We start from the raw sequence: 8745 nt of genomic DNA on the forward strand, positions 1-8745 counted from the left end.
TGTACTGTACAAGATATAATATACCTATGAAGAGTCCCTGTAAACCATGTATACAAATGTGTGTGTGTGTGTGTGTTTTTGTGTGTACATGTGGTTTACAGGGACATAAAGTTGTATAATGACATGGGTATGAGCTTCGTACTCAATTAGGTTGGTTGACTGGATCTATACCTTGTGTCCCCGTAATTCAAAACAAGTAAAAATCATACTTAATGGGGTATTTTGGCATGTAAATTCCTGTTAGGGTGATATTTAGGGGTGTGAGTGGGGTAGGGCTGTATTATAAACAGTTTTTTACTGTACAAAATACATTGTGCCTATGAAACGTCCTTGTAAACCATGTATACCAGTGTGTGTCTGTGTTTGTGTGTGTACATGTGGTTTACAGGGACACGAAGTTGTATAATGACATTGATATGAGCTTTGTACTCTATTAGGCTAGTTGACAGGATCTATACCTTGTGTCCCTGTAATTCAAAACTACTAAAAATGACACTTAATGGGGTCTTTTGACATTTGAATTCCTGTTAGGGTGGGATTTAGGGCTAGGAGCGGGGTAGGGTTGTATAATCAGCAGTTTTTATAGTACAAAATACATTATGCCTATGAAAAGTCCCTGTAAACCATGTATACCAGTGTGTGTCTGTGTGTTTGTGTGTAAATGTGGTTTACAGGGACACAAAGTTGCATAACGACATGGGTAAGAGCTTTGTTCTCTATTAGGCTTGTTGACTGGATTTATATGTTGTGTCCCTGTAACTCAAAACAACTCAAAATCATACCTAATGGGGTCTTTTATCATTTAATTTCCTGTTAGGGTTGGATTTAGAGGTGGGAATGGGGTAGGGTCGTATTATGAGCAGTTTGTACTGTACAAGATATAATATACCTATGAAGAGTCCCTGTAAACCATGTATACAAATGTGTGTGTGTTTGTGTGTACATGTGCTTTACAGGGACACAAAGTTGTATAATGACATGGGTATGAGCTTTGTACTCAATTAGGTTGGTTGACTGGATCTATACCTTGTGTCCCTGTAATTCAAAACAACTCAAAATCATACTTAATGGGGTCTTTTGGCATCTAAATTCATGTTAGAGTGATATTTAGGGGTGTGAGTTGGGTAGGGCTGTATTATAAGCAGTTTTTACTGTACAAAATACATTGTGCCTATGCAGAGTCCCCATAAACCATGTATACAAGTATGTCAGGACATGTGGTTTACAGGGACACAAAGTTGTATAATGACGTGGGTATGAGCATTATACTCTATTAGGCTGGTTCACTAGATCTATATCTTGTGTCCCTGTAATTCAAAACTACTAAAAATTATACGTAATGGGGTCTTTTGACATTTAAATTCCTGTTAGGGTGGGGTTTAGGGGTAGAAATGGGGTAGGACTGTAAAATAAGGAGTTTTTTTTTGTACAAAATACATTATGCCTATGAAGAGTCCCCATAAACCATGTGTACAAGTGTGTGTGTGCCCACATTCATGAACAGGAAAGCAGCATTTGTCACATTGAGAAACATTTTGCTGTAAAAGCATGCTCCAGAAAGGTAAACTGGGTCTTTTACGCTGAGTGACTGCATTGGAAAGCTATTGTGAGAGATTAGATCCATTTCTGGCACACCACGTTAACTCACTCTCGCACATGAGGTTCATTGTCCATCACGTTTATGGGTCAGTGCTGTTTGACAGCTTCCTTTTTTTACAGGAGGGCCTAGCCAGGTTTTACTGACAGGCAATGGATTGCTGTGACCTATCAACACAGCATGAAAGGCAGATCATTTATAATGTATTTGTCTAGGAGGATTAAAGTTCGATTATATAATACTCATGTGTTTTTTAAATTACATATTATAGATATATATTTATAAAAAGCACTATATTGTCAAATCTGATCGGCTGAGATGTTCATAACCTATGGTATATTTTACCAGGATCACAATAGGAAGGGCTTCACAGTTTCTATCATTTCTCAAACAATACTCTATTTCTTTTATTCGTCATGTCGGCAGTTTATTTATGTAAGTAGGATCTCTGATTTTAGTGATATGAGATCAAGGGAGCCACTGGCCGTTTAGAGCTCATGAATCCACCAAGAACAGCCTTACCACAGACACTTATTCTTGATTTTACTGCATGTCTCTATATGCTACCTAAAAAAAAGAGGTCTAACAGATGATGTTTGGTTTTAATAAACTATTATCTGCTAAAAGGAAGTTAAGTACAGCCTTACTTATTCTGGAATTTACCTCATGTCTTTATATCATGGTTCACCAATCTCGGTCCTGGAGGGCCGGTGTTCCTGCAGGGTTTAAGGCTGATTTATACTTCTGCGTCAAACGCCGGCGTATGCTACGGCGCTGACGCATAGCCCTTCGCCGTGGCCGTCACTGACGTGCACCTCTCAAAAAATGTAACTACACGTCGCAACGACGCGTAGCGTAAGCTCTGTGATTGGTCGGCTTGGTATCGCTGACGAGTCTGGGCGGGACCGAGAGCCGCGCGAATGGCGCGAGCGATTGTTTACAAGTGTGGAGTACCGTGAAGGAGCTCCAGATGGAAGTTTTGTTTTGTGTTTACCTCATAGTTAAAGTTGCTGCACGTCCGCCGGTTCCTGCCTCAAAATGAGCGAGTTTGAGCCACTTAGCCGTGGTGCTAACCACTAGGCCTCCGTGCTGCCCTGACTAGGAAATGGGAGGAGTAGGGGTGGAAGGGGGGATTCTTCAAGACGAAGATGGCTGAAGTAAGATACTCTGGTTATTTAAAGTGGTTAAGGAGTCGTCTGATTGGTAAATCAGTGTTAGCTAATGTGGACCAGGTGCTATCAATCATAAGCACGTGCTCCTCTCGAAATTTGTTTATAAATAAACTTCACTTAAGTGTTGTGAAAAGGAATGGCGACATTACAGTGTAAAATGCTTTACTGTTTTTTTAAAACCAACTTTTTAAACAAATATGTTGCAAGAACCAAAATTGGAGTATGTGTTTATTTGGAAGAAAATAAATAAATAAAATGAAAATCATGAGGATAATAAAGTTTATTACTAATGTTTTTAAAAGTAAATTTAAAAATCACTACTTTCTTTTTGATTTGCATTTTCCATGTACTATCCCAACTTTATCTGATTTGGGTTAGTAAAAGGGGTTATAAATCAGAGATGATCTGAATAGATTCAAAATTGGTTAAAAAAAAAAAGTAAAATCAACTAGATTCTTAAAGTTTGAGAACAAACTTTGAGGCTGGCTTGTGAAAGCCTGACGGTAATAGTTTATTTAAACAGTTTTTAAAAAGTATGAAAAGATAGATAGATAGATAGATAGATAGATAGATAGATAGATAGATAGATAGATAGATAGATAGATAGATAGATGTTGTTAGCATAATTCTAGCATAAATTAGCATAATGTTAGCATGATTCTAGCATAAATTAGCATGTTGTTAGCATGATTCTAGCATTTATTAGCATGTTGTTAGCATGATTCTAACATGATTTAGCATGTTGTTAGCATGATTCTAGCATGATTTAGCATGTTGTTAGCATGATTCTAGCATGAATTAGCATGTTACTAGCATGATTCTAGCATGAATTAGCATGTTGTTAGCATAATTCTAGCATGAATTAGCATGTTACTAGCATGATTCTAGTATGAATTAGCATGTTACTAGCACGATTCTAGCATGAATTAGCATGTTACTAGCATGATTCTAGCATGAATTAGCATGTACCTAGCATGATTTTAACATGAATTAGCATGTTACTAGCATGATTTTAGCATGAATTAGCACGATTCTAGCATGAATTAGCATGTTGTTAGCATGATTCTAGCATGAATTAGCATGTTACTAGCATGATTCTAACATGAATTATCATGTTGTTAGCATGATTCTAGCATGAATTAGTATGTTACTAGCATGATTCTAGCATGAATTAGCATGTTACTAGCATGATTCTAGCATGAATTAGCATGTTGTTAGCACGATTCTAGCATGAATTAGCATTTGACTAGCATGATTCTAGCATGAATTAGCATGTTGTTAGCATGATTCTAACATGATTTAGCATGTTGTTAGCATGATTCTAGCATGATTTAGCATGTTGTTAGCATGATTCTAGCATGAATTAGCATGTTACTAGCATGATTCTAGCATGAATTAGCATGTTGTTAGCATAATTCTAGCATGAATTAGCATGTTACTAGCATGATTCTAGTACGAATTAGCATGTTACTAGCACGATTCTAGCATGAATTAGCATGTTACTAGCATGATTCTAGCATGAATTAGCATGTACCTAGCATGAGTTTAACATGAATTAGCATGTTACTAGCATGATTTTAGCATGAATTAGCACGATTTTAACATGAATTAGCATGTTGTTAGCATGATTCTAGCATGAATTAGCATGTTACTAGCATGATTCTAACATGAATTATCATGTTGTTAGCATGATTCTAGCATGAATTAGTATGTTACTAGCATGATTCTAGCATGAATTAGCATGTTACTAGCATGATTCTAGCATGAATTAGCATGTTGTTAGCACGATTCTAGCATGAATTAGCATTTGACTAGCATGATTCTAGCATGAATTTGCATGTGACTAGCATGATTCTAGCATGAATTAGCAAGTTGTTAGCATGATTCTAGCATGAATTAGCATGTTACTAGCATGATTCTAGCATGAATTAGCATGTTGTTAGCATGATTCTAACATGAATTAGCATGCTACTAGCATGATTCTAGCACGAATTAGCATGTTGTTAGCATGATTCTAACATGAATTAGCATGTTACTAGCATGATTCTAGCATGAATTAGCATGTTGTTAGCATGATTCTAGCATGAATTAGCATGTTGTTAGCATGATTCTAGTATGAATTAGCATGTGACTGGCATGATTCTAGCATGAATTAGCATGTGACTAGCATGATTTTAGCATGAATTAGCATGTAACTAGCATGATTCTAGCATGAATTAGCATGTGACTAGCATGATTCTAGCATGAATTAGCATGTAGCTAGCATGATTCTAGCATGAATTAGCATGTTGTTAGCATGATGGATAGATAGATAGATAGATAGATAGATAGATAGATAGATAGATAGATAGATAGATAGATAGATAGGTAGAGGTAGATAGATAGATAGATAGATAGATAGATAGATAGATAGATAGATAGATAGATAGATAGATAGATAGATAGAAGTAGATAGATAGATAGATAGATAGATAGATAGATAGATAGATAGATAGATAGATAGAAGTAGATAGATAGATAGATAGATAGATAGATAGATAGATAGATAGATAGATAGATAGATAGAAGTAGATAGATAGATAGATAGATAGATAGATAGATAGATAGATAGATAGATAGATAGATAGATAGATAGATAGATGGAGTGCGAGCATGAGTCAAACAAGCCAACCCCCGCCTCTCTACGATGTTCTGATGCTGAGATATAGCTGGTGCCATATCGTTGCTAGGTTAGTCTGTTTTGTTGCTATGGAGTTGATTGACAGCTTAGACTGATGATGTATCAAAGCTTCTTGACAGTATGAACAGTTAAAAACAACCCCCATGTCTCTATCACACTGCAGCATGACAATATCAGTCTGAACCTCTTTAATTGCAGTCTATGGGACAGTTGCTAGGGTGCAGTATCTGGTTGTTAGGGTGTGGCTAGAAAGTTAAAAGGCCATCAGTGATTGGCTGCTGGCTAGACTGAGTTAAATGAGCTCAGCCATTAGTCTGTAGGACAGTCTGATGCAGAGTTATGAGCTCACAAAGTTTGATCCCATGTAAAGTCAATGAGAGTCTTTTGCAATGGAAGTCTATGGGACGGTTTCTAGGGTCCAAAAGTGGTTGCTAGGGCGTGGCCAGAAAGTTTAAAGGTGATCAGTCATTGGCAGTTTGATAGTCTGAGTTAAATGAGCCCAGTTAGAAGTCTGTGTGACATTCTGATGCGGAGTTATGAGGTCACAAAGTTTGATCCAATGTTACGTCTATGGGATTTTTCCGACGGTCCCGGGACGTTTTTCGGGAAACCGAAAGTCGGATCAGTCGGAAAGGATATAGCAACTCGAGTCAGAATAGTTCGGAGGTCTGACCCAAGTTTGATGGTCATAGCTTGAATGGCCTAGGAGGAGATAGAGTTTAATTTTTAGTCTCAGAAGAAGAATAATATAGAAAAATAAAAATAACTAGATTCTTAAAGTTTGAGAACAAACTTTGAGGCTGGCTTGTGAAAGCCTGACGGTAATAGTTCATTTAGTTTAAACAGTTTTTAAAACTATGAAAAGATAGATAGATAGATAGATAGATAGATAGATAGATAGATAGATAGATAGATAGATAGATAGATTAGCATGTTATTAGCATGATTCTAGCATGAATTAGCATGTTTTTAACATGATTCTAGCATGAATTAGCATGTTACTAGCATGATTTTAGCGTAAATTAGCATGTTACTAGCATGATTTTAGCATGAATTAGCATGATTCTAGCATGAATTAGCATGTTACTAGCATTATTCTAGCATGAATTAGCATGTTACTAGCATGATTCTAGCATTAATTAGCATGTTGTTAGCATGATTCTAGCATGAATTAGCATGTTACTAGCATGATTCTAGCATGAATTAGCATGTTGTTAGCATGATTCTAGCATGAATTAGCATGTTACTAGCATGATTTTAGCATGAATTAGCATGTTACTAGCATGATTCTAGCATAAATTAGCATGTTGTTAGCATGATTCTAGCATGAATTAGCATGTTACTAGCATTATTCTAGCATGAATTAGCATGTTGTTAGCATGATTCTAGCATGAATTAGCATGTTACTAGCATGATTCTAGCATGAATTAGCATGTTGTTAGCATGATTCTAGCATGAATTAGCATGTTACTAGCATTATTCTAGCATGAATTAGCATGTTACTAGCATTATTCTAGCATGAATTAGCATGTTACTAGCATGATTCTAGCATGAATTAGCATGTTGTTAGCATGATTCTAGCATGAATTAGCATGTTACTAGCATGATTCTAGCATGAATTAGCATGTTGTTAGCATGATTCTAGCATGAATTAGCATGTTACTAGCATGATTTTAGCATGAATTAGCATGTTACTAGCATGATTCTAGCATAAATTAGCATGTTACTAGCATTATTCTAGCATGAATTAGCATGTTACTAGCATGATTCTAGCATGAATTAGCATGTTGTTAGCATGATTCTAGCATGAATTAGCATGTTACTAGCATGATTCTAGCATGAATTAGCATGTTGTTAGCATGATTCTAGCATAAATTAGCATGTTACTAGCATGATTCTAGCATGAATTAGCATGTTGTTAGCATGATTCTAACATCAATTTGAATGTTACTAGCATGATTCTAGCATGAATTAGCATATGAATAGCATGATTCTAGCATGATTTAGCATGTTGTTAGCATGATTCTAGTATAAATTAGCATGTGATTAGCATGATTCTAGCATGAATTAGCATGTGACCAGCATGATTCTAGCATGAATTAGCATGTAACTAGCATGTTTCTAGCATGAATTAGCATATTGTTAGCATGATAGATAGATAGATAGATAGATAGATAGATAGATAGATAGATAGATAGATAGATAGATAGATAGATAGATAGATAGAAAGAGGTAGATAGATAGAAAGAGGTAGATAGATAGATAGATAGATAGATAGATAGATAGATAGATAGATAGATAGATAGATAGATAGATAGATAGATAGAAAGAGGTTGATAGATAGATAGATAGATAGATAGATAGATAGATAGATAGATAGATAGATAGATAGATAGATAGATAGATAGATAGATAGATAGATAGAAAGAGGTTGATAGATAGATAGATAGATAGATAGATAGATAGATAGATAGATAGATAGATAGATAGATAGATAGATAGATAGATAGATAGATAGATAGAAAGAGGTTGATAGATAGATAGATAGATAGATAGATAGATAGATAGATAGATAGATAGATAGATAGATAGATAGATAGATAGATAGATAGATAGATAGATAGAAAGAGGTAGATAGATAGATAGATAGATAGATAGATAGATAGATAGATAGATAGATAGATAGATAGATAGATAGATAGATAGATAGATAGATAGATAGATAGATAGATAGATAGATAGATAGATAGAAAGAGGTTGATAGATAGATAGATAGATAGATAGATAGATAGATAGATAGATAGATAGATAGATAGATAGATAGATAGATAGATAGATAGATAGATAGATAGAAAGAGGTTGATAGATAGATAGATAGATAGATAGATAGATAGATAGATAGATAGATAGATAGATAGATAGATAGATAGATAGATAGATAGATAGATAGAAAGAGGTAGATAGATAGATAGATAGATAGATAGATAGATAGATAGATAGATAGATAGATAGATAGATAGATAGATAGATAGATAGATAGATAGATAGATAGATAGAAAGATGTAGATAAATAGATAGATAGATAGATAGATAGATAGATAGATAGATAGATAGATAGATAGATAGATAGATAGATAGATAGATGGTGTGCGAGCATGAGTCAAACAAGCCAACCCCCGCCTCTCTACGATGTTCTGATGCTGAGATATAGCTGCTGTTATATCGTTGCTAGGTTAGTCTGTTTTGTTGCTATGGAGTTGATTGACAGCTTAGACTGATGATGTATCAAAGCTTCT

The 8745-nt window shown here is 35.2% G+C and overlaps 1 long non-coding RNA gene across 1 annotated transcript in view; it reads left to right on the forward strand.

Annotated features, from left to right (window-relative positions):
- The first annotated feature begins 3215 nt into the window (after positions 1-3215).
- Positions 3216-8745, forward strand: part of LOC141379232 (uncharacterized) — a 7795-nt gene continuing 2265 nt past the window's right edge. Inside the window, exons 1-2 of the long non-coding RNA XR_012395668.1 lie at positions 3216-3382; positions 5409-6270. This is a non-coding gene — a long non-coding RNA (uncharacterized lncRNA). The remainder of the gene's footprint in view (positions 3383-5408; positions 6271-8745) is intronic.

This window comes from Danio rerio, chromosome 2, assembly GCF_049306965.1.
Source record: "Danio rerio strain Tuebingen ecotype United States chromosome 2, GRCz12tu, whole genome shotgun sequence".
NCBI lineage: Eukaryota > Metazoa > Chordata > Actinopteri > Cypriniformes > Danionidae > Danio > Danio rerio.